This window comes from Macaca fascicularis, chromosome 2, assembly GCF_037993035.2.
Source record: "Macaca fascicularis isolate 582-1 chromosome 2, T2T-MFA8v1.1".
NCBI classification, from domain to species: domain Eukaryota; kingdom Metazoa; phylum Chordata; class Mammalia; order Primates; family Cercopithecidae; genus Macaca; species Macaca fascicularis.
This window is the reverse complement of record NC_088376.1, coordinates 9,064,209-9,089,045: the sequence shown is the minus strand read 5'-3', so window position 1 is coordinate 9,089,045 and position 24,837 is coordinate 9,064,209.

Sequence of the window (24,837 nt, the reverse complement as noted above, 5' to 3'; positions counted from 1 at the left end):
GAAAAAGGTTTGTGAACTGTAAAGCAGAATATGAGTATGATTGTCTACCCCTCACAGTAACTAAGAAGAGTTCCATGTCATACGCAATTTTCTATCCCCAGAATTTTACATGTTAGCTGGCTCACAGTGATACTCATCAAACATTTGTGAAGTAAGATCAAGTGCAGTCCAAGTCCATTTTATTTATTTATTTATTTATGAGATAGAGATTTGCTCTGTCACCCAGGCTAGAGTGCAGTGGCATGATCTCAGCTCACTGCAACCTCCGCCTCCCAGATTTAAGTGATTCTCCTTCCTCAGCCTCCTGAGTAGCTGGGATTACAGGCACGCACAACCACACCCAGCTAAGTTTTTTATTTTTTAGTAGAGGTGGGGCTTCACCGTGTTGGTCAGGCTGGTCTCAAACTCCTGACCTCGTGATCTATCAGCTTCACCCTACAAAAGTGCTGGGATTACAGGTGTGAGCCACCGCATCCGGCCCAAGTCCATTTTATTAAGTAGAATTAGCTCAAGATCATTAACCTTGCAATGCCTATTCTATATCTCCTAGCAATTCTACTTGGACTACAAGAAACAAAATCCTTCGAAGTCCAGTCTCCTCCTATTTTTCTTCTTGAAACACTTTCTGACCAACCCTACAAGAAGTGCTCTGTTTGTATTTTAAAATATGTTGATACTTGTTGCTTATATAATTCATTTAATACCTGCTTAATCACCATTTCTTATATGAGTCTATCATTTGTCTAACTAAACTGTAAATTCCCGGAGGTTAGGCTTAGTTGTCAAAAATGTCTGCATCCCCCTCAGGGCTTTTCTTGTCCATATTTGCTAAATACATTGATGAATAACATTAAAGATCTGATACTGTACCCGCAACTAAGGAACTAAGAGAGACAACGGACCAGTAACCAACAATATTTGTCTTCTTGTAATGGAAAACCAATGCTCTTGCCAAATAGTTCACCATTTACTTACCTCTGCAACTAGCCTGTAACCTCAATACTAGAGATTTTCATCTTTGACTTAGATTCCTTATGGGAAGAAGTACAGTTACTGGCTTGTCCAGTTTCAGTAAATATTTGAGGAATAGCTATTGTTATTGAATACTTAGTGTTCTCCTCTTTGCCTATATTTGAGTAACTGTTCCTCAAATATTCCTCAGTGTGACAGGACAAAAATTACTAACATTAAGTTCCTCACCTTAGTTCACCAAACAGAATCCTCTGCTCTCTGTCCCGTTTTATTCTCTTGTAATGAGGAAAGATCCTTTTGCGCTGAGAAGGAGACAACTTTATTTACATAATAAAGAGCCTAAGACAATGGTATTAGAGTTGTTACAAAATTAAGGAAAGTAGCTAACGTTTTGTAATTGTTATGGATTGATTGTTTGGACCTTTTTCAAAGTCTATATGTGGATAATAGTAAAGAATCAAATAATAGTAAACAATCACATTTATTTCACTACTTCTGCCTGTTGAACTATGCTGTTGAACTTGACACGGCTTATGTCCTGATCCACATGGGTTTCTGAGCACTTTAGAGTTATAATTAAAGAGATGATGAGTAAATTAAATAAACTATGGCTCAATTAAAGTCTGAGAGAGTCTGAGGGCAGATTGTTTAATAAGCAGGAATTTTGGCAACAGTAAACTGTGGGCTGTAATAAGCAGGAAGAATTGGCAATTGTAGTTTCAGTTCTTTGCTTTTTCTCTCTCACTCTTCATAAGCTGCTTAAACATCCAATAGTTCAATCTTTGATCTATTGACTAAGTTCGAGAATTCAAATTCAGTGTCATATCTCATGAAATGGAAAGATAATTTTCTTCTGTTAAATACTCATTTTCTTCTCTTTGAACACGTGCAAGAGAAGATTTTTTTACAAGATCTATATACCATGTTGTATATAGTAACCTAGAAATAAACCCAAAATGTCCAAAAGCATAGAACTGAATAAATTTTGTTATAGCAATATAATGCAGTATTATGTGACCAAATAATTATGTTATGTTTACTAATATGAAAAAAGTTTCCATATATATTTTAAAAATTATAAATTGCTTATATCAAATGATCCATTAAACATCGGTATGTTTATGTATGTATAATATATATACATATATAATAAAACTTCCAAAATCCCTAAAATAAGCATTTTTTTTTTTGTCTAGGGAAAAAAAGAGACCACAAACTTTTTTTTAATGGGTAATGATACTTTGCATACTTATTTCTGAAGATCTACTGTTGAGAACTCAGTATTAAAGGAAAGTACATGTTTATTGAAATTAAATCCATAAGCCTTTTCTGTTAACATTTGATTAAAGAAAATCTTTCCTAGGGGCACGAGAAAGAGGAGAGGTGAAGGGAGGGAAGGAGGAGACTGCAGACCCAGACCGCTCAGATGTCCTGTTAAATGGAATCTGCCTGAGCATGCTGTGCTTAAGTTGCCAAACATTTTTTTCTCAAAGAAACATTGAGGAGCTGCTGCTAAGGCTGATGAAATCAACCTGACCAGTTCTTTTTGTCTCTCTCTCTCCTCCGCCTCCAGTGCATTGTGCAAGAGAAAGCTTAAACCATCTTCCTGTCAGGTGGAACGAGAGGATAAGCACCAGGTGGCCATGCCCCTGGTCCTCCTGCTCAGGGTGCAGCTGCTGGGGTGGAGGGCCAGGTCTGGCCCAGGGCACACATTGTCCCGGTGCTGAGGGCTGGCTATGCACAGTGTACTCACTTTGTGTCCAAAAGCCTGGGTTTGGGGGTTGAGGAGCCAGATTATTGTGCTATGGGGTTAAATGACTGCTGGGTGTACATAGGGCAAATTAATTCTTTTGCAAGAGGAATTTTATCTGGCAAGGTCAATTGAGAAACACTTTTGTGACTATAATAAGAGCTAGAACATAGGGAAGAGTTGTGGGACAGTAGAGGTTTTTGTCAATTCAGTTCACGGATTGAGTATTTAATAAGGTAAAACCCTTTAAGGTGCTATGAGAAAAACAGGTGAGTCAGATGGGGCTGATTTCTTCAGGGTCTTAGAGTTCCTGCCTGGGTGACGGTCATACAAACAGGCTGGTAAAGGGAGGCCCTAGAGTGGGCTTTGGAGATCCAGTCTGTCACCCATTGCACCAAAATTAATAATACTTAAATGTAGACACATTGACATTCTGAATTCTTGAGCAGTTAAGTCAGTCAAAAGATGGCTAGAAGAATAATAGTAGATACACTAGATATCAGGATAAATAGTCTCAATTTGGGTTCAGTGGCTGACTGAAATGTATGGCTTGGAATAAGCTAGTTCCTTGCTCTGAATTGTATTTTTCTTAAATCTCCACCCAGTTCTGGAATTTTCTGATTTTCATAAAAACAGTCATTCTATGAAAGTCAGTGAAGGATAGCTATGTTATAACTATCATCCTCCCAGCTGAATTCATAGGATAAATCATAGATAAAAGACAACTAAACTCTTAGTTTATTTCTTCTCTTTCTTGCTCGTTTTCTTTTCAATCCCCCACTGCACCTCCACTGAATCTAAACTCTAATGAGCTATTTGCTGTCTTGGTTCCTCGGTGATGTGCAATGACTTGCAGCCTGGAAAAGCAAACACAACACTGGAACTGTGCTTCCACGAGTACACGAGAGCCTCAGAAGCTGGCTTGGCAAAGCTATTTGGCTGCTGATCTTCTGTCCAGTTTCTTTCAGCTTGACTGAAAACCACCCTTGGAGTTCTGCTGCTCATCCTGCTCAGTGCTGTCTCATCACCATGGAGCATGCTGATGGGCAAAGTACAGACCTTGCATTATTTTTACTGAGAGCCTAGCAGAGGAGCAGTAACAAATAAGTATGCAACTGACCAAATGTTGAGATAGGATATGATCAGTGCCCTTCCTTAGAAGGAAAAAGGCAAAAGGGTTACAGGGTTCAGAAGACACTTCTGGCCTAAGAGATGTGTAATAAAAGAGAGGTCATTTAAGTTGCACCTTGAAGGATGGAATCATATTTTAATAAGAAATGTGTGGAGAAATAGGGCAGGGCACACTACTCAAGGTAGTAGTGTTACAAAGGTATCTGCATGGGTGGGGATCATTTTTGGATAATAATGTGCAGTTTCACTTAATGGCAGGACATTCAGTTTAAATGGCTGATTATAGAAAGCCTTGAACACCAGCGTTTAAAAAATGGACTACATGATAAATAATAGAGATCCTTTAGATGTTTCTGATTAGAGGCGTGGCATGATTAGAAAGGAACATGTCCTTGGCAAAATAGACCAGGGAGCATACTTTAAAAAATTATGGTATTTGTCCAAGTTAGTGATGACGAGGTCTAAGCATTATAGGGGTGGGTATTGTGAGCAAAAATGCTGCTGGAGTTGGCCATTGATTAACAAGAGGAGTCCAAGAAAAGAAATCAGAGATGAACTGGAATTTTTGAGCCAATGTTAACAAGGCAAATGTTGGCAGAATTGGGAAAGCCAGGAAGGAATGGAGGAAATACTTTATGACGGAAAGTGATTTCCTTGGTGTGGGTCACACTAATCTTCCAGAACACAGTGGGGATGTTGATTAGCTGGTTAGAAAAGGAAGTTATAAACGGAAATCCCAGTTCTGGTTACAAATTCCTGAGTTGGTGATCATCACTGTTAGGTGTTTACTGAAGCCGTTACGTAGGTAGGTAGTGAAGAGTGAGTAAAGAGGGAGAGCTCTTTTGCCTAAAGCTTTCCTTAGTCTCTGGTTGGTAGACCTGGCCTGCAAATGTAGAAGCACAAATTTGTGGGTTTCTTGGATTCATTAGCACTAGTGAGTAGTCCGTTACAAAGCTCCAACAGTTGGTTTGGATCTGAGTGTGACCACAGGAATCTGATCTAGGCCATAATAAGTCCCAGAGGTCAACTCCACCGCAGAGAGGGCCTGGAGTGGGGGCCCCCTCAATTTCGCTTTGCCCTCTCTTAAATGTAGTCAGGTTCTAATTATAGAATTGTAATGCTGAAAGCATAGTTTCATATGTATTTACTAGAGAGTAATGCAACTATTGATGCTCTGTAAGTTATAAATTATTATACCATTATTATTATTGTTGTAGATAGTATAAAGAATAACCATAACAAAGATGACAGGTCACCAAAAACGAAGTCTTGACAATAAATCTATTCAACCCTCCTGCCTGATGGTTGGGGACCCTGGGACTCAGAGGGAAACAGCTTGTCCAGATGGTATACAGAGCCCGGAGCAAAGCCCAGACTACTGGGCTTCCAGTCAAGCCTTCTTTCCTTTTTCATTTAAGTGAATTCCTCACTTCACCCTACTTTTTTGCAATCAATTTAACATGATGTAATATTAGTCAGATATGTCTCATTTCTTCAGTTTTACTTTCAGGTCTAAGTTTGAGGGCATTTTGGGAAAGTTGCCAGCAAGTTGGAAAATGGGAGACAGCTTAAAAATAGCAGAAGGTCAAAAATAATACAACTGAAATGGATTGAGTATTTAATTTCATAAAGTTTCTGAGATAGAGGTGGATCAGAAGGGCTGTGTTCTCTAGCACCTCACAGTTCTTGCTTGTGTTCAGACAAGCAAACAGCTTGGGCAAAGCTGAATTTGATAAGAATTATCCTGGAAAAATAAACAAATGTAGCATTTTTGGTTTTGTTCATTTCCTGAATGGATAAAAAACTGTGGACTTTGATATTTGGCACATCCCATGACGTGCAAGGAAAGAAAACAGATAATCTTTGGCAGGCCATTTTTCTATAGTACTTAGTCATTCAAGGTTAATGTATTTTAAAAGTGTATAATGTATGTTAAGAAGGGAAACAAATCTCTCTGTCTCATCTGTCTTTATACATTCTCGGACTCCAGCGGCCTTCACAGTAGATTCGAGGATAGGTGGATGGAAGCATCCTATGACCCAGCACACCCAGGACAAGAAGCTACAGGGTTTCTGGACCACTGCCAAGCTGTGAGATGAACCTGATAGGGTTCCTAAATAACAGCATGCCCTCAGCCTCAGGCCTGACTTCATGCTATTCCAGTCGTGTGACCTGTCTCCTCCAGTGATCTAAGATAACACTTATCGCGGTCTGCCTTGGAATCAAGTTACTTGTGTGTGTGCCTGCTTTTTCCACTAAATGAATGAGCAATGACCATGACTGACTCAACTCTATCCCCCAGAGCACTTGGCACAAACCCTGGCACTCAGTAGGTTCCCAGTAAGTGTGCAGGGTCGACTGGGATGTTGGCAGTGTTCCTCATTTCTCATTGGTAAAATCTATGGTTCTTCTTGCCCAATTTGAGAAGGATACAATGCACGTTTTGTTAAAAATCCTGGATCTGACTGCAGAGTCCAGGACTCTAAGAGAAATACAGATGTGTAGTTTACTCTCTGTGAAGCTCTGTGCCATTCCTTTTCTCTTGCACACCTGTTTTTCTGTAGGTCGTTAATATGTACTGTTAATGCAGTTCTTGCATTTTATGACTCTTTCATTTGGTAAGGTAAATTCAAATGTAAAATCCCTTTGGTTCAATTTCTCTTTATCTCTGCTCATCCTTGACACAATAATATGTAAAATAGTAAGTGATTGTTCTATATTTAAAAAGATATAGTCAAAAGAAAAGTAAGCAGTGGAATATAAGAGAAAGAACACAGCACTGTTATTCAATGAGAATAATCATTCATTTACTTCTGTTACCTTTTAGGTCTGAATGAAAATTTCCTTATTTTTGTTTCCTATTACAACCCTGAAGTGAACTTTGCAAATTTTGATAGGCAGATAAGGAAGCAGCTTGAGGAGGTTAAGAAATTCACCGAAATCACAGAACCAGTCAGTAGTAGACTCAGAATTCCAATGCAGACTGACCTTCTACTACACTGCTCTGTACTCTCCAAACACTTCAAGCAAATCACTTAACATTTCTGGGTCTCACTTTCGCTGTCAAATGGAATTAATAACATTTCATAGCATTCATGGAAAATTAAAATCATGTATGTAAAACAGCAACTATTTTGGAAATCTGAAAAAGCTAAACCAATCTCAAAAATAATTGCATTACTCAGTAACTAGGGTAGTAGTCCAAACAACCAAATCCTGCTTTGAAATAAAATGAAATTGGAAAACTGTTGATCTCAATAACAATAACTTCACAGTTCTGACTGTGCTCAATACCTTGTGATATTACATCCTGACATCAAATTATTATATTGTATTTCTTATGAGTACAAGCTGACTTTCTTGCAGAATTAGAGAGCTTAGGACAAAAAATAAAATGAAGAAAATCTAAATGTTATTCCTTGATTATCTTTTGATTGTTAAGTTAGTAAAAATTTTCAAAATGATAACCATTACAAGGATTCAGTGAAGCCGGAGCTCTCATGTATAATTTGTAGCAATAGAAAAATTCTTTTGTAATTTAATTTGTCAATATTATCAGATGACAGTGTTTGTACATGCACACTTCTGAACCACTAATTATTTCTTTAGTAATGTAAGGTGGGGTAATAATTTTGGAAATAGATAAATATGCTTGTCTCTTTTGCATTTCCATATATCTGATTTTCATCCAAGTCAGCCTGAAGCATCCATCTACTCTTTCTGAGGATGCAGGGTGGGGAAGTTCAGAGGGAAAATAGAATTGCAATAACATGAAGGCAGAGTGAAAAAGATAGTACTGAGTTTTTGGCAAACAAAATGGGAATTTTATGTGCACAGGAAGATAATTAAATTTAAAGCAAGGCTCATTAAGAGAGAGAAATGTTTTCTAAAATCCCTAATCTCCTCCTGTAACTTGAAGGCCTGAATGACTTGGTCATCACATTTTGTTTAAGGAAAATAACGATCATATAGAAAGAAAAAGAGGAGAAAGCCCATTTCTGCCAGTCCCAGTGATTATGAGAGGAAGAAGAGAAACCAAGATCAGATACCAGGCTTGTCTTCTCCATATTGGTGACAAACTATATTGTTGCTTGCAAAGAGATGTAAAGATTGCTTTGGAGATATTCAGCTAAGCATCAAAGACAATTAGCATGGTGGCCTGCACTCATATTCTTGGCATGCTGGAACACAAAGCACTGAAGACTCCAGCCTTTAACCCGGTGCTGTCTCCAAGACTGTGCACAAACAATGAGATCAGATGGCCCATGAAGATAGATGTGTCAGAGGTGAGACAAATGTGTTTATTATACTCTTGCTTACAATGCAAAAAAGGCATACATAGCTTACTTGACTAACGATGTTTAAACAGAGGTACCTTTTTTTCATAGAAAATTTTGTGAAGATGTAGACATTGAGTATAAAAAATATAGTAGCATGGAAATGTGAGCTTTTTATCTTTGCTCTGCTTGTCACTCATTGGTTTTTAAAATATTTTAAATTTTGAGACTATTCTTTAAGTAAACCTAAGTGTCCTACAGTGGCAATAAACTTTCATAAATGAGTCCTATACATTTTGCTTGTATTTAATTCAAAATCAGTTGAAATTTTTCATCTAAGTATTCAGGGAACAAAGTGAAGAAAACTTCAGCACTGAAAATTTTAGAGAGACACAGAGCAAAATGACAGAAGAAGACTCTCCAGCCGTTGTCCTCTTGTAGTAACATCAATTTGAACAATAATTCACACACGGAAATACCTGTGTAAGAGCTGAGGAAACCAAGTAAGAGTTTACAGGATGTGCTTGTATCACAATAATTAGAAAAGACTCATTGAAGATGGTAGGCAAAACAATTTTACATCACCTGCGTTACCTCCAAACCCAGGCAGTACGACATGGAGAGAGATACTGTCAATTTGAAGGAAAGAGAAGAAAGTGAGCAGAGAATTTTGCACTGGACCCAAAAACTGGGTCCATCCCACACTAGGCAGATCTTCATGGTCTTATTCCAGTCTGGTACCTATAGACTGGGCCTTTAGGCCTGTCCCAGTGCTAGGTGGGACCACATAGCCCCATGCTGAAGGCTTGCTTGGTGAACTCAATATTTGGCCCACACTACCACCTGGCCAATATCAGTGGACCTAGGCTTCTAGTCTGTCCCAGCACTATGCCTATCATAGTGGACCCCGGGCTACTAGCAGTGCCACACTAGCTGCAGCTGCCCCAAATTTCTTGTATGCCCAGGGCCACACAGGCTGCACATCTGTCCCAGCTTCTATCCTGCTCCAGTGCCTCACCTGCCATAGCAGGCTCCAGGATCTGACAGCACTGCACCAGCCACAATTGCCCTGTGTTTCTGGTGCATCCCAGCACCACGCCAATCACAGGGTTTTCCCAGGCAAAGCCAGTCTGTGAAGACGGTAATAATTACCTATTTATTCAAATGTGCAAACACTGATACACAACCACAAGGTTCGAGAATAATTAGAAAAACATAATATCACTAAATGGACAAAATAAGGTGCCAGTAACTAATCCTAAGGAAATAAAGATATATGAAATGCCTGACAAAGAATTCAAAATAAACATTTTAAGAAACTCAGCTCACTTCAGGAAAATATAGAGAAACAACTCAATGAAACAAGAAAAACTATACGTAACCAGAATTAGAATTTAATAAAAATATCAAAATAATAATTATAGTAATAGTAAGAGGAAATCCTACAGCTAAAAACTACAATAAACAAAATTAAAACTGCATCAATAGTAGAACTGACTGAGCAGAAGAAAGAATCTGTGAGCTTGAAGTCAAGTTATTTGAAAATATATAATCAGAGGAGAAAAAAGAATAAAAAGAAATGAAGAAAGCTTATGCAATTTCTGAAACATTATCAAAAAAGAAATTTTTTAATCGTAGTAGTTAAGGAGAAGAGAAGATAAAGGGGTATAAAGCTTCTTTAAAGAAACTGTAACAGCAAACTTACCAAACCTGAAAAAAATATGTAAATATCCAGATATAGGAAGGTCTAATGTCTCCAATCAGATTCAATGTGAAGAAAACTACCCCAAGGCATATTATAATTAAAGAGTCAAAGAACAAAGACAAAGACAGGATCCTGGAAGCAACAAGAGAAAAGAAGCAAATAACATGTAGGAGAATTCCACTACAGCTAGTAGCAGACTTCTCAGCATAAACCTTATAGACCAGGAGAGCATGGGATGACATATTCAAAGTGCTGAAGGAAGAAAACTGACAGCCAAGAACACTGACAAACAAAAAGACAGCAAAGGTGTCTTTTAGAAATAAAGAAAAGATAGAGATGTTACCAATTAAAAGCCAAGATAATTCGTAACCACCAGACCCCTTATATAAGAAATGCTAAAGAGAGTTCTTCAGAATAATAATAATAATAAAAAGACACTACTGAGTAAAATGGAAACATCTGAAAGTATAAAACTACCTGGAAAAATTAAGTACACAGGCAAAAGCAGAATGCTCTAATACTTGAATAGTGTTGAGTAAATAACTTATATCTTCAATATAAAGATTAAAAGACAAAAATATTAAAATAGTAGCTAAAATAATTTGTTTAAAACCCACAATATGATTTAAATTCACATCAAAAATTCAAAACGTGTATAAAGAAAGTGATACCATATTAATAGCCACAAAAATACCTGGGGATACATTTACGCAAAGTAGTAAGCAATCTCTAAACTAAAAACTAAGCTACTGATGAAAGAAATTGAAGACACACAGAAAAAATGGAAAGATAGCCCATACTTATGGATCAGAAGAATTAATATTATTAAAATGCTCTTAATACCCAAAGTGATCTACAGATCCAATGCAATCAATATTAAAATATCAATGATGGTCTTCACAGAAATTTAAAAAAATCCTAAAATATATACAAAACCACAAAAGGGCCTAAATAGTAAAGGCATTCTTGAGCAAAAAGAACAAAGGTCAAGTCATTACACTATCTGACTTAAAAATATACAGCAAAACTATAGTAGCCAAAACAAAATGGTATTGGCATAAAAATGAACACATAGAGCAATGGAAAAGAATAGAAAGTCCAGAAAGAAATGCAGCCAGGTGATTGTTGTTAAAGGGTCCAAGAACAAACAATGGGGAAAGTACAGTCTCTTCAATAAGTAGTGCTAGGAAAACTGGATATCCATATGTAAAAGAGTTAAATTAGACCCATATCTCTTACCATATTCAAAAATCAACTCAAAATAGATTGCAGTCTTAAATATAGACTCAAAATTATGAGACTACTAGAAATATGAAAAAAAACTCCTTGACATAGGTCTCAGCAAAGACTTTTTGGATATGCTCCCAAAATCACAGGCAACAAAAGCGAAAAATAGACAAATGGGATAACATCAAATTAAGGAGTACCTGGAGAAAAGAAACAATCAATAGAGTGAAGAGACAGCCTATAGAATGGGGGAAAATATTTGCAAACTGTGCAGTTGTTAAGAAATTTACATCCAAAATACGTAAAAAATTCAACAGCAAGAAAATAACTCAGTTACAAATTGGCAAAGAGAATAGACATTTCTTAAAGGAAGATATACTAATGGGCAACAGGTATATGAAAAAAATTACTAGCATCAGTAATGGGGATACAAATTAAAACCACAATAAGAAAATTTTATAGAAGTAGAAAGTAGCATGTTGGTTACCAGGAGCTGAGATGGTTAGGGAGATGTTGGTTAAAAGATGCAAAACTTCATTTAGACAGAAGAAATAAGTTCAAGAGAACTATTTTACAACATGGTGACTAGCGAGATATTGTATTCTCATAAAATGCCGAGAAGAATAGATGTCAAGTTTTCTCACCACAAAATAACTATGTGCAAGATTTAGTCATTCCACAACATATATGTTCTTCGAAATAGCAAAAAGAAAGCAATTGAAAAACGGACAAACAACCTGAATAGACATTGCTCCAAAGAAGACATACAAATGAGCAACAGGTATGTGAAAAAATTCTGAACATCACTAATCATTGAATAGCTCTATTTTTAGGCACATCAATACAATATAGCCAATTTATAGTAATTATATAAACATTTGAGAAACTTTATAATTATTTTTAGCTCCCCTTTTACTGATAAAATTGTCCTGTATTGCTGCAAACACTACGTGATCACCCTAGATATAGCATAGGCACTTGTCAGTATTGTTGCTTTGTATCCAGAAAAAAGGCTAGAGATAAAACAGATTTTTTTAAAGCATAGGGAAAATACCACAAGGGAATTTTCTGGAAGTTCCAAAATGGTTATACCAGGTGGTAGAGAACATGATTTTTGTCCACTAGTTTTCATTTAAAATATTGAGATCATGTTATTATCACGAGGAGCAATTATGCTAGAGAAAAACAAACAAATAATAGGAAGCGTTGAACTTCCTGGAGAAAGGACATAGGAGACAGTATGTTTCATCTGTCAGTGGGATTCTGAGGGCAGCAAGGCTAAAGATGCATTCACAGCATGCCAGTTACCTCTACATCTGAGCACACGTGCCTCTCCAGCATCTGTCACAGCATCAGCTGGTCAAAATGTTCTTTCCTTCCCCTCCAGACCTAGCCAAGGTAACACTGACAAATAAGGTCCGATTTGGGGGCTGAGGTGAGTGAAGCATTTTATATTTATATCCATGGACACACGCTCCTGTGTATGTTCCAGTGACTTCAGGGGACTTTCCACAGCCATGGGTGTCATGTCCAGTGTGAGGTAACTCTGCCTGGCCCAGGGAATTCTCTGGACACAAATCGCTAGGTTAAGGATTGGGTTCCAGAGTTTATAGATTGATGTTCAATAATACTTCTATCTCTTCTGTGCTATCTGGTCACCATGACAGTCACAAATACGCAGGATTTTTTGGTAAGGTGTTTTGTTTTGTTTCTCCTCTCTCATTGATTGTTGGCTCCAAGTTTGAGGAAACAATGAATATACTGATTTAATGACTTCCAGATTGGGCATTGCTCCTGCTTTTATGGACGATTATTCTGATTAGTTACTACTAGGCAAAATACACATAGAATATAAATAAAACACCTAGAGGGGTGCCTGGCACAAAATAACTCCTAGATAACTAATGTACTGGCTCTAACACTCTATGAAACAACAAACTTCCACTCTAGATGGGGGAGTTTCAGTGGAGACAAGAGGGAGATCTAATATATGATAAGAAATGGTATGAATTAAGATTTAACCGTTTAGAAGGCATGTTGAATACGTATTACATGCAGCACTGGTTTAGACTTCAGGAAAAATATGATGAAGAAAATAGACTACATCTGCCCTCAAATAATTTACAAACAGGAAGATAAAATTTACCTGAGTTAAATAAGTGTAATGTTGCACCTTTTTTTCTTTTTTTTTCTTCTTTTTTTCCTTTTTTCTTTCTTTCTTTTTTTTTTTTTTTTTTGAGGCGGGGTGTCACTCTGTCACCCAGGCTGGAGTGCATGGCATGGTCTCGGCTCACTGCAACCTCTGCCTCCTGGGTTCGAGCGATTCTTCTGCCTCAGCCTCTGGAGTAGCTCAGACTACAGGCATGCACCACTGTGCCCAGCTAATTTTTGTAGTTTTAGTAGAAACAGGGTTTCACCATATTGGTCAGGCTGGTCTCGAACTCCTGACCTCGTGATCCGCCCGCCTCGGCCTCCAGAAGTACTGGGATTACAGGTGTGAGCCACAGCGCCCGGCCAGTGTTGCACATTTTTATGCAAAATCCTAGCTGTACAAGTATATATATGTGTGTGTGTATATATATGTATGTGTATATATGTGTGTGTGTATATATATATGTGTGTGTATATATACACACACACATATATACACATACATATATATACACACACACACATATAATATGTATATATTATATATATACATATGTGTGTATATACACACACACATATATGTAAAATACAAATTTGTATTATATACAAATATACATATAAGCTGGATGTTCAAAGGAGCTAAAGAAAGTTGAATGACATTCAAGGAGTTGAGTGAACTGTGAGTGTTCTCTCCTCAATAATGTGTTTAGAGGGCAGCATCTGTATCATAGACTCCTTATTTTCTGCCTTCACCATCTAGTAGAAAGGAAGGGTTTAAATGAAATAGAAGCGTATTACGGCTGCTGCTGAAGAGACTGTTAGGTTGCCCACTCAGTAACCATTTCCATTTCCTTTCTGTTACCGTAATTTGGTTTGGTCTTGGTTTGAGATAGCAGTGTGCTCAGGAAAGGTGGTTGCTCAACCTTCAACAATCTCAGGGGGTAGACCTTGATTACTTTAAGACTTAGGGTTATGCCATGCCTTTCCTTTCCACCACTGATTGGTGTGAAGTGGCACACAACCCTGCTCTGCCCAATAGGAAATAAGGAGAAATGTATTAGGAAATCTCAAATGAAGGAGCTTGAGCATTAAGATGTGAGTTCTAAAAGAAGAAAATAACTTGCTATGTGGCCTTGTGTGTATTGCTTAACTTCTCTAGGTCTCAGCTTCTCAGTCATATTATATTAATAATTCTTGTCTTCCCTAATTAGCAGGGTTATTGTTGGTATTATGGAAAGTAATGGCTGTTAAAGCAATTTCCAATTTCAATGCATATAATATGTAAATTGTTACTATTAGTTTTAATTACTTTGAAATATTTAAATTAAAAAGTGATATAAAATTAAACTAGTAATGCCATAACAACATGTTAATCTGACAACCCTAGCAAAATATGCTTCTTCTCTAATAAAACTTAAACATAATTGTATATAAAAGACTTCCTATGCATTTATTTATGCATACATATTTCATTTTCCTTTCCTTAATTAATTTTCTTTAAAATCCATATAGAACTTTGAAATTACATATTTAATAACGTTCAATGAAGTAATGTTTGTAAAAAACCTTGAGATGTTCCTCTCTGCTCTGAGAGCATAATGACAAATGCAGTAAGTACAGATTCAGACGCCTTAACAGTACATTTATTTTGTTATAAAACAATTTCAAACATATAAAAATAACATAATAATCACAATACCCACTATACATATTTAACAAAGGTTGATTAACATATTTCCTTCAAATATCTTTTTAGAACAAATAAAATATTACAGATACATTCAAAGTCCCTTTGTACCTATCTTAGTTTGGTCTGCTATAGTAAAGTAGCTTAACATGGGTAACTTAAAAAAATAGAAATTTATTTCTCACGTTTCTGGAGGCTGTGGATCTGAGAATAGGGTGCCAGCATGGTCGAGTTCTGGTGAAGGCTCTCTTTGAAGTTGCAGGCTGCAAACTTCCCATGTATCTTCACATAGCAGAAAGAATGCTAGTTAACTCCCCAGCCTCTTCGTAAAAGACACCAACCTCATTCACGAAAGCTTCATACTGATGAGCTAATTACCTCTGAAAGCCCCCTCCCCTTACTACCATCACACTGCGATTAGGGTTTCCACACAGGAATTTTGGGGAGACACAAACATTCATTACATTGTAGTGCCTTTCTCAATTACACTTTGTAGTGGGTGTGTACAATTTCAGATCATATTTTACACTTTGCTTATATATCTGCATATAACATAGGGTATTAACTAAACTTCTCTAACATATACATTAACATTAACAAAACACAATGGCTCAAAGTAAATTTAAGTTTGTTTCTTTCTCAAATAGCAGTTCATAAGGAGGTAGAAGGTCCAGGATAGGTAATCAACTTTGACTCATGAGATTCTGTTAATTTACAGTCTCCTAAGACGGTGGTTTTGTGAATACAATGCGAGAGCTTCTAGGGGTTCTGTCTTCATCCCCTTCCTTTTTCCAACTATATACCTGTGTGAGGCCAAATTTTCTTCATATCCTTCAACAAAAATAGCATTGCTATATATTGAATGCAGAAACAAATATTAGACTTCACTTGTCTTAAAGTAAGACATTAAAAATTTGTAAAAATATAAACAATGTTGCTATTCAATAAATTTTTAGTTATTTTAAATAGAATGATATGCTACTATGAAAGTTTATTATGGTTTTAAAAATTAAATAAACACATATTTTAATATCACTATTGTAATTTTGAATATGGTAAATATCAATAGACATTCCGACATTAATAAAAGGTCTTTGAGGTCCTAAACAGTCAAGACAGGAAAATATATTGTCTACTTGGTGGCCATGTCTAGCTAAAACTCTTTTTACTCTGAAAAAGGTAGAATGAATTTAGGGAAACAACTAGCAGTTCCATGCGATGTGTGTGTCCATAAACAATATATGATATTTGTGTGCTTTAAAAATTTACATGAATAGCATCTTTCTCAGTACATCCTTCTATATTTCACTTTTTGCTCAAAATTATATCTTCAAGATATATACATGTCAGCACACATTGATTTAGTTTGTTCATTTTAACTGTTGAATACTATCATACTGTAGGGTAATACAACAATTTATTCAAACATTTATTTAATTGGCGGATACAGAAGGTTTTCAGTTATTCACTCATGAGAGCAATGCTGCAATAAACATTAATTTGCATATGTCCTTGTATAAAATGAGACTGTTTCTTTAGATAATTAAAAGTTACGTTCTGTGGTGTAAGATATACATGACTGTAAGTGTTATTAAATGTTATTAACTTGTTCTCCAAAGCAGTTGTGCCAATTTGCAAACCCTCATACACAGCATGAGAATCCCTTTGCCCTCTGTTTCTCCTTTTTGGGTTATAATTTTGTCAATAAGATGGCAGGAGAATTGAAAGTTACTGTTGTTTAATTTGAATTTGTCTCTCTAGAAATTAGAATAGTTAAAAATAGTTGTGATGGCAATCAAAAGAACACTTGATAACAGTGATTACATAATTCAGATTTCGTTTTCTCACGTAAGTGTGGAGTTAGATAGGTGCTAGCATTGGTTTTGCAGATCATTAATGTAATCAAGAAAATTAGGCTCAGCTATCTTTCTGCTGAATTATCTTAAGTATATTATCTTTTCTTCCTCTAGCTTATCGTCTTATGGTTGCAAAATGATTGCCACTACATTACTTAAATGTTCAATGAAAAAAAAAGGAAGGAAGATGGTTCTTACATTCTCCTTCTAAATTTGTTCCCTTTTATCAAATTTAGCAAAGAAAAAGTCCCTAATCTCTACCCCAGAAGACTTTTTCAAATAAAGTTTTTCCCGGAAATGTGCTAATTAGCCAATATTGACACACTGTTCTTGTATTTTAAAATAAACGACATAAAAGAGGGTATGGCCCTCATATTTATTTTTATATCAAACTTAGCTTTTCAAGAATCTTAATTCTTTAATGTGACTTGTATCAACTTGTCACATTTTATTTTCAAAATTCATTTGGATTCTTTTATTAGGGTTGCATTTTTTAAACATCTGGGATAAATGTATAGCTTTACAACCTTGTAAACAGCAAACAATTGGATGTTACTTTTAAAAATCATCCTGACAATCTTCAGTCTTTGCTTTTTAATTGAAGCATTTAATCCTTTATATTTAATGTAACTGTTGATAGAGCTGTGTTTTAAATCTACTATCTTGGTCCTCTTAATTCTATCTTAATTTTTTCATGCTTTTTTTTTGGTGTTTTGTTTGTTTTTCAATATAGATTTTTTTTTTCTTTCTTTCTTTCCTTTTTTTTCTGAAACAGGGTCTCACTCTGTAGCCCAGACCAGAGTGCAGTGGTGCAATCTTGGCTCACTGCAACCTCTGCTTCCCAGGCTCGAGTGATCCTCTCACCTCAGACCCTGAATAGTTGGGACTGTAGGCATATGCCACCATGCCCAGCTAAAACAGTATCACTGAGATACAATTCATATTACATACAATTTACCCACCTAAAGTGAATAGTGCAATGGTTTTTAATATAATCACAGAATTGTACAACTATTACCACAATCAATTTAAAAATATTTGTATTACCTCAAAAAGAAATTCATTAGCAGTCACTCCCTGGTTTCCACTTACCCCTCTCTCTTAGCCCTAGGCAAACATTAAACTGTATTCAGCCTCTATAGATTTGCCTAATCTCAACATTTTATATAAATGGAATTGTAATGCTGGGCACGGAGGCTCACACCTGTAATCCCAGCACTTTGGGAGGTCGAGGTGGGCGGATAACCTGAGGTTGGGAGTTCAAGACCAGCCTGACCAACATGGAGAAACGCTATCTCTACTAAAAATACAAAATTAGCTGGACATGGTGGTGCATGCCTCTAATCCCAGCTACTCGGGAAGCTGAGGCAGGAGAATTGCTTGAACCCAGCAGGCGGAGGTTGCAGTGAGCCGAGATGGCGCCATTGCACTCCAGTCTGGGCAACAAGAGTGAAACTCCATCTCAAAAAAAAAAAAAAAAAAAAAAAAAGAAGGAATTGTAAAATATGTGGTCTTTTGTGACTGGGTTATTTAACTTAGCATAATGATTTCAAAGCGCATCTATGTTTTAGCATATATTTGTACTTTTTTTTATAGGTGAATAATATTTCATCATATAGCTATATAATATACTATTAATTCATTAGCTGATGGACATTTGAGTTGTTTCTACTTTTTGGCTATTATGAATAATGCTACTATGAACATTCAGGTACACATTTTATGTAGACATATATTTTTATTTCTCTTGAGTATATATGTAAAAGTGGAATTCCTGGGTCATAGGGTAACTCTATATTTGACCTTTTGAGGAACTGCCAGATTGATTTACTCGATTGTTGTGTCATTTTATATTCCCACCAGCAGCGTGTAAGGATTCTAATTTCTCCACATCCTCACCCACACTATTTTTGTCTTTTATATTTTAGCTCTCCTAGTGGATGTGAAATGTCACGCCCTCTTTTGAGTGAATCAAGTATATGCAAATAAGCCTATAATACACCATTATTACTCTTTTGGCCCTATAAAAATGATAAAAGTAAATTCTTTCAGGGAAAGGGAAACTATACCAGATGGAAGCCCACACCTTCAGGAAGTCCAGGAAGAAACGAAATGCATCAGAAAGATATGTATCTCTTAAAAAATGAAAGATCCGCATTTTTAAATTATGTAATCATTTATATCTATATTTGTTCAGATCACTATTGACCATTTAAGGCAATAATAATAATAATAATAATAATGTACTCTGAGTTTTGCAGCACATATAGAAATAAATTGAAAACTACAAAGGATCCTTACCTTTATCTGTGACAGGATCCTTCACTTTCTGCCTCTCTATGAGGCATGGAAATAGGAATGATTCTCTTTTGTCCTAGTAAGAATTTTAGTTTAGTTTCTTTTGTTCCCGGTAGATCATAAAAACTATGATTTTGTAGTTTTTGGCTTCTTCTATCTGTTCAAGAGTTTTGAGTTTCAATATTCTAACCAAAAGTAGAAGCCCATCGTTCACTTTTAACACTTATAAAATTACTATTTGATCCATAACTTAACTTGAAATGTGTTTTTTAGTTTGTTCATATTGGGGAGGGGGTCTGATGTTTCTGATATTTATTTTAAAATTTATTGCATTGTGTATAATATTATATGAGTATTTAAAAGTGTTTCTTTGTAGTTGACATTACTGAGAAGAGAAATAGTATGTAGGCCTGGAGCTTTTACCTATTATTGTTTCCACAAAGATACAGTCTGCCTAAAATGAAGCCAACATAGAACTTAAAAAAAGGAAGGTTTAATTATATTTTCCCCTAAGCCAAGCTGCCCCTAATGTCTTAGTTAAACTTTTCAGTTGTAAGACTATTATTGCCCATTTTTGTCTTACAGTAGTCTGGGTTGAGTTTCTTTTGTTGTGTGCAACCTGACTAATACAGAAACACAGGGAGTTCACTTCGAGATAATTATATTGAGTTTGTGTTATGATAGAACACAACCAGAAGATGTAAATTCAGAACAGGATATCAAGAAAGGGTTCAGAGCCATAGTGACCTGGGGCTTGTTAGCCCTGACCCCGTGTTAAACTAGTGCTAACAGTCTTCATCCTCTGAAGTCAAGAGCCTCCCTTTTGTTATTTTAGAAACTTAGAAAGTAAGCACTCTTCTGTCTGCTTTTTTTACTCAGGAACTTTTGTTCCAAGCAAAACCTTACATAAAATGTCTCTCTTAGCCAATATTCACATTCGGAGGGCAATGATACATTATTTGCAGCTCAATATAATAAAAAACAAGAGATAGTCTCTGGGTTTGGTGGCTATTCTTTTATTTTCCTGGCTATTACCAATATTTAACAAACAAAATTGACTTGCCATAGTTACCAGGAAATCAGTGTCTATGCACATTCATTTCAGGTTGCATTGTACTATACCTGAATATGCATATGCCAAAAGATGCCTTGACATTTGCAACCTGCAGCACTTAAGAGGAATAGCCCCATTATAAATGGTCATTTTTCATTATAGCCTGCATTTCTTTAAGAGACGGCCAGAGAAATGAAAGCTGTCTGCCAGAAGACTTTTGTTTTCAATACGAATGTAAAGAGAATGAATCCATGAACAGGTCACCTCAGAGAAGGTTAAATAAGCCAACCTGCCTTTGCAGTGGCTTTTCTGTACACCACCTCTTTTCTGTCCTGTTGGCTGCTGCCCTTTGCTCAGGCCATCATTTTCTCTTACACTGTTAGTAGCTAATGTAGTTGCTTCCAGCTAACAAAACAAATCATTCAACCTGAAAAGAGGATGTTTTCAATAACTCTCACCATTTTGCCAATGGTGAAAGTAAAGATATAAGAGATCCAGTTATTTCCCCTAGGTTATATAGATAATTGGTTTCAGGGCTCAGACTTTCCAGTACAGCACTTGATGGTTATATGGTATTTCGACTTTTTAAACACTACGGTTTGAATTCAGCTGAATTAGTCATGGTAGGCTAACTACTCTAATAACAACCTTACATTTCAATGGATTAACAGAATAAAAGTTTATTTCTCCATTATATAAAATTCAAGGACGTGAGCTTTTATGTCATCATCCAGGAACCTAGGTTCTTTTTATCTTGTGTCTCTACTAGGCTCTATGTCCTCATAATCCGCTCCTTTTGGTTAGAAAGGGGGAAAAGGGAGCATAGGATTATCTGTTGGAAGTTTATGAGGTATTCTGAAAGTGGTACAAATACTTTTGCCCATTTTCCATTGGGTAGAACGAAATCACACAGCCAAACCAACCTCAAGGGAGGCTGAACAACATGGTCGAGTCATGTGTCTAGCAGAAAAAAGAAAGGATGTTTCAAACACCTGTATTTGCCCTAGACACTTTGATTGACCTACTTTGATGTATACATACTTGACTGGCTTAAAAATCTTAAAAATATTCACTGTTTTAAAAATGTGCACGTATATATTAAAATAGATACCCTTAGCCTATACATGATATACAATCCATCTCTGAGTCTTATCTTGAATCAGTTAGAATCAAATTTAACCACAAATAACATGAGCCACAAATAACATTGGCTTAACCAAGATAGAAATGTATTTCATTCTGTTTCTTTCATGTAAAAAGAAATTTAGAATGAAACTTGGAATTGAAATCAAAGCTGGTAATACTCACCATCATGGGAATTCAGACTCTATCATCTTACTTCTAAACTTAAGGTCATTTTACTGTAGAATTTAGGGAATAATTAAAACAAACAAACAAACAAACAAACAAACAAAACCCTGAGGTCATCTCATGAGCCAAGCTAGTCACTGCCATTCCTACCTTCTATTCACACTGCAGGTTGAAAAAAATAACAGGAAAAAAAAAAAAAAAAAAAAAAAAAAGAGGGCTGTATAGATTTCCCAGCTGTCTCTCCTGCTTCCTTTACAGAAACTTTCATGAACTCCCTGTCCACAACTTTACTTATATCTCATTGGCTAAACCCTATTCACATTTTCATGCTAGCTGTTATGGAAATTGAAGAATTCAGTCTTTTGGCTGAGCACACATTATTGGTCCCAATGATACAGAGATTCTAATAATAAGAAAGTTAAAAATATATTTTCAGTGGATACAGAATTCTAAATTGACCTTTTTTCTTTCCTTCTCTCACTCAGCACTTAGATAGCATTTCTTTGTTCTCTAGTTTCCATTATTTCTGAAGATCAATCTGTGATAATTCTTATCTTTGTTGCTTTGTATGTAAAGTCTCTTGTCTTCTGGCTTCTTTAAAATTTTTCTTTTTATGCTAGGTTTTTAGTAATTTAATTTTGATGTTTCCTTTGATTGATTTCTTTGTGTTTATTTTGCTTTGGTGCTTATTAAAGGTATTTAATTTGTTTGTTACCTATACAACTAACTGTTCCTTTCCTCCCATCAATATTTCAGCTTTATCCCCTTTATGATTATTACACTGAGGGCATGTATCAGAGGTGGGATAAGACTGAAGTCTGTGGCAAGGATAAATACCTCGGCTGGAGTAAAGTAAGGAGTTGAGCATATTGTTTGGTAATCAAAACAATTTGATTTTAATTTTGATGAATGCTGCTTTCCAAGGTTGGTCAAAGGAGCTATGAAAATAGGTCCTACTAAAGCACTCACACTACTACAGATAACTCCTCTCCCTTTTTTTCCCTTTCTTTTTTCCTTTAGTATCTCTCTGTTGAAAATTTACATACCACAGGTTGCACCTGGGAGCTGCTGGTGAGCAGCTCTTAGGCTTAATTTCCCCTCTTCTTGAGTGTGAGCTGGGCTTAGGAATTTGCTTTCAAATAATGAAGTATATCAAAAAAATGGTAACTTTATGTATTTCACACCTAACAGACACTAACTTAAGTGATTAAAATCAACATCATCAATAATAAGTTATGTTATTATTATTATTTAGCTCTGATACAGTATAATCAAAAGCATACATCACCTCTGTGGTATTCTTCCCAAAACTTTTAAAATGTATAACCACTTTTTAAAAAGACAAACCCCTATTGATAGACATTCTGAAAAATATTTCACCAATATTATTTTATAACTGTCAAGATCATGAAAAACAAAGTAGTGTGAGATATTTTCAGTTACCAGAAGGGACAAAAGGGACATGATCAATAAAAGTGAGTTAATGTCCTGGGTTGAATTCTGAAAAAAATTGGTAAAATCTGAATAAAATCTGGAGTTTAGTTAATAGTAATGTAACAATGACGGTTTTTAAATTTTGACAAATGCGACATAGTTATGTAAGATGTGAATGTTAGGGGGAAGTAGGTGAAGGTGTGTAGCAACATTTTTAACTACTTTTATAATGTCGAAAAATTATTTACAAAAGTAAAAGGATGAAAACAAGGTACAGGACAAACAGGTCATAAAAAATTTGATGTGACTATATTAATATTCAATATATTCAAGTTAAGAATATGTTCACTGAGATAAAGTGATGAAAATACAATGCATCAAAGAGATAAAAATCTAAATGTATAGTCACCCAATAACAGAGTAACAGAGCTTCAACATAAGGAGCAAAAATGAATAAAACTAATACAAAAAGAAAGTACTACTAATAGTTAGTATAAAGTTCATGTCCACAATGACATCAGGTGATTTCAACTTCCTATATCAATGACTAATCGTAAATACATGAGCATATCATATTGAATGACAATACTGTAAATCTACTTGACCTAATTTGTATCATTAAACACTTTTCCCAACAATATAATAAATTTTCTCCCTACCTCACATGGAACACTCATCATGTTATGTTGGACCATAAACTAAATCTCAATAAGTATAAAAGGATTAAAACTATATAGGCCAGCCAGGTGTGGTGGCTCACACCTGTAAGTCTAGCACTTTGGGAGGCCAAGGCAGGCAGATCCTGAGGTCAAGAGATCAAGATCATCCTGGTCAACATGGTGAAACCCCATCTCTACTAAAAATACAAAAATTAGCTGAGCATGGTGGCATGCGCCTGTAGTCCCAGCTACTCAGGAGGCTGAGGCAGAAGAATCGCTTGAACCCAGGAGGTGGAGGTTGCAGTGAGCCGAGATTGTACCACTGCACTCCAGCCTGGCAACAGAGCAAGACTTCATCTAAAAAACAAACAACTATATGAAGCATTTTTTTCTGACTACAATAGAACTAAATGAGAAATCAATAATCAAAAAAGGTATCTTGACTATCTATGAATGTTTGGAAATTAAATAACATCTATAAATAAATCATTTATCAAAAGGAAATCAATGGAATTTTAGAAAATATTTTAAACTGCATGAAAATGAAAACACAGAATAATAGTATGTGTGAGATTTAACTAAAATGGCATTTACAGGAAAATTTCCAGATAAAAGCACTTAAGTTATAAAGGAAGCAAACTCTAAAGACAATGTCTAAATTTGCACAAGAAATTGGAAATATAATGATAAAACCAGAATTAAGTAGTTGGAAGAAAATGATAAAAATTTGCAAATACTGACATAGAAAACAAACAATAGGAAAATGCCAATGAAAACATGAGCTCTTCAAAAGAATTAATAAAATGGATCACCCTGTAGCACTACTGGTCAATAGAAGGAAAAGTCACAGATTATAAATATCAAGATAAAATAGAGTACAATACTGAGGATGATACAAGTATAAGAGGAGAAAATAATGAAAAACTTTAGGTCAATAAATGTAACAAGTTAGATGAAATGCAAAAATTCCAGTTAAAAAGACTGACAATACAAAGTGTTGGTGAGGATTTGGAATAAGTGGAATTGCTTTATATGTTTTGCTGGTGAGAATGCACAATGGTACAGCCACTTTTAGAGAACACTGTGGTTGTATCTTATAAAGTGAACACTCATTCCCCTGGGTGTTAAGAGTGTTGTCAGCTAACTGCTATCAGCTCAGTTCCTATCCTAGGACTGCCTGGGTGCTAAAGAGAGCAGCCTTGCCACCCTCCCTCCTCCTTCTTAGAATAAAGACACATGCACATGTATGTTTATTTTGGCACTGTTCACAGTAGCAAAGACTTGGAACCAACCCATATGCCCATCAATGACAGACTTGATAAAGA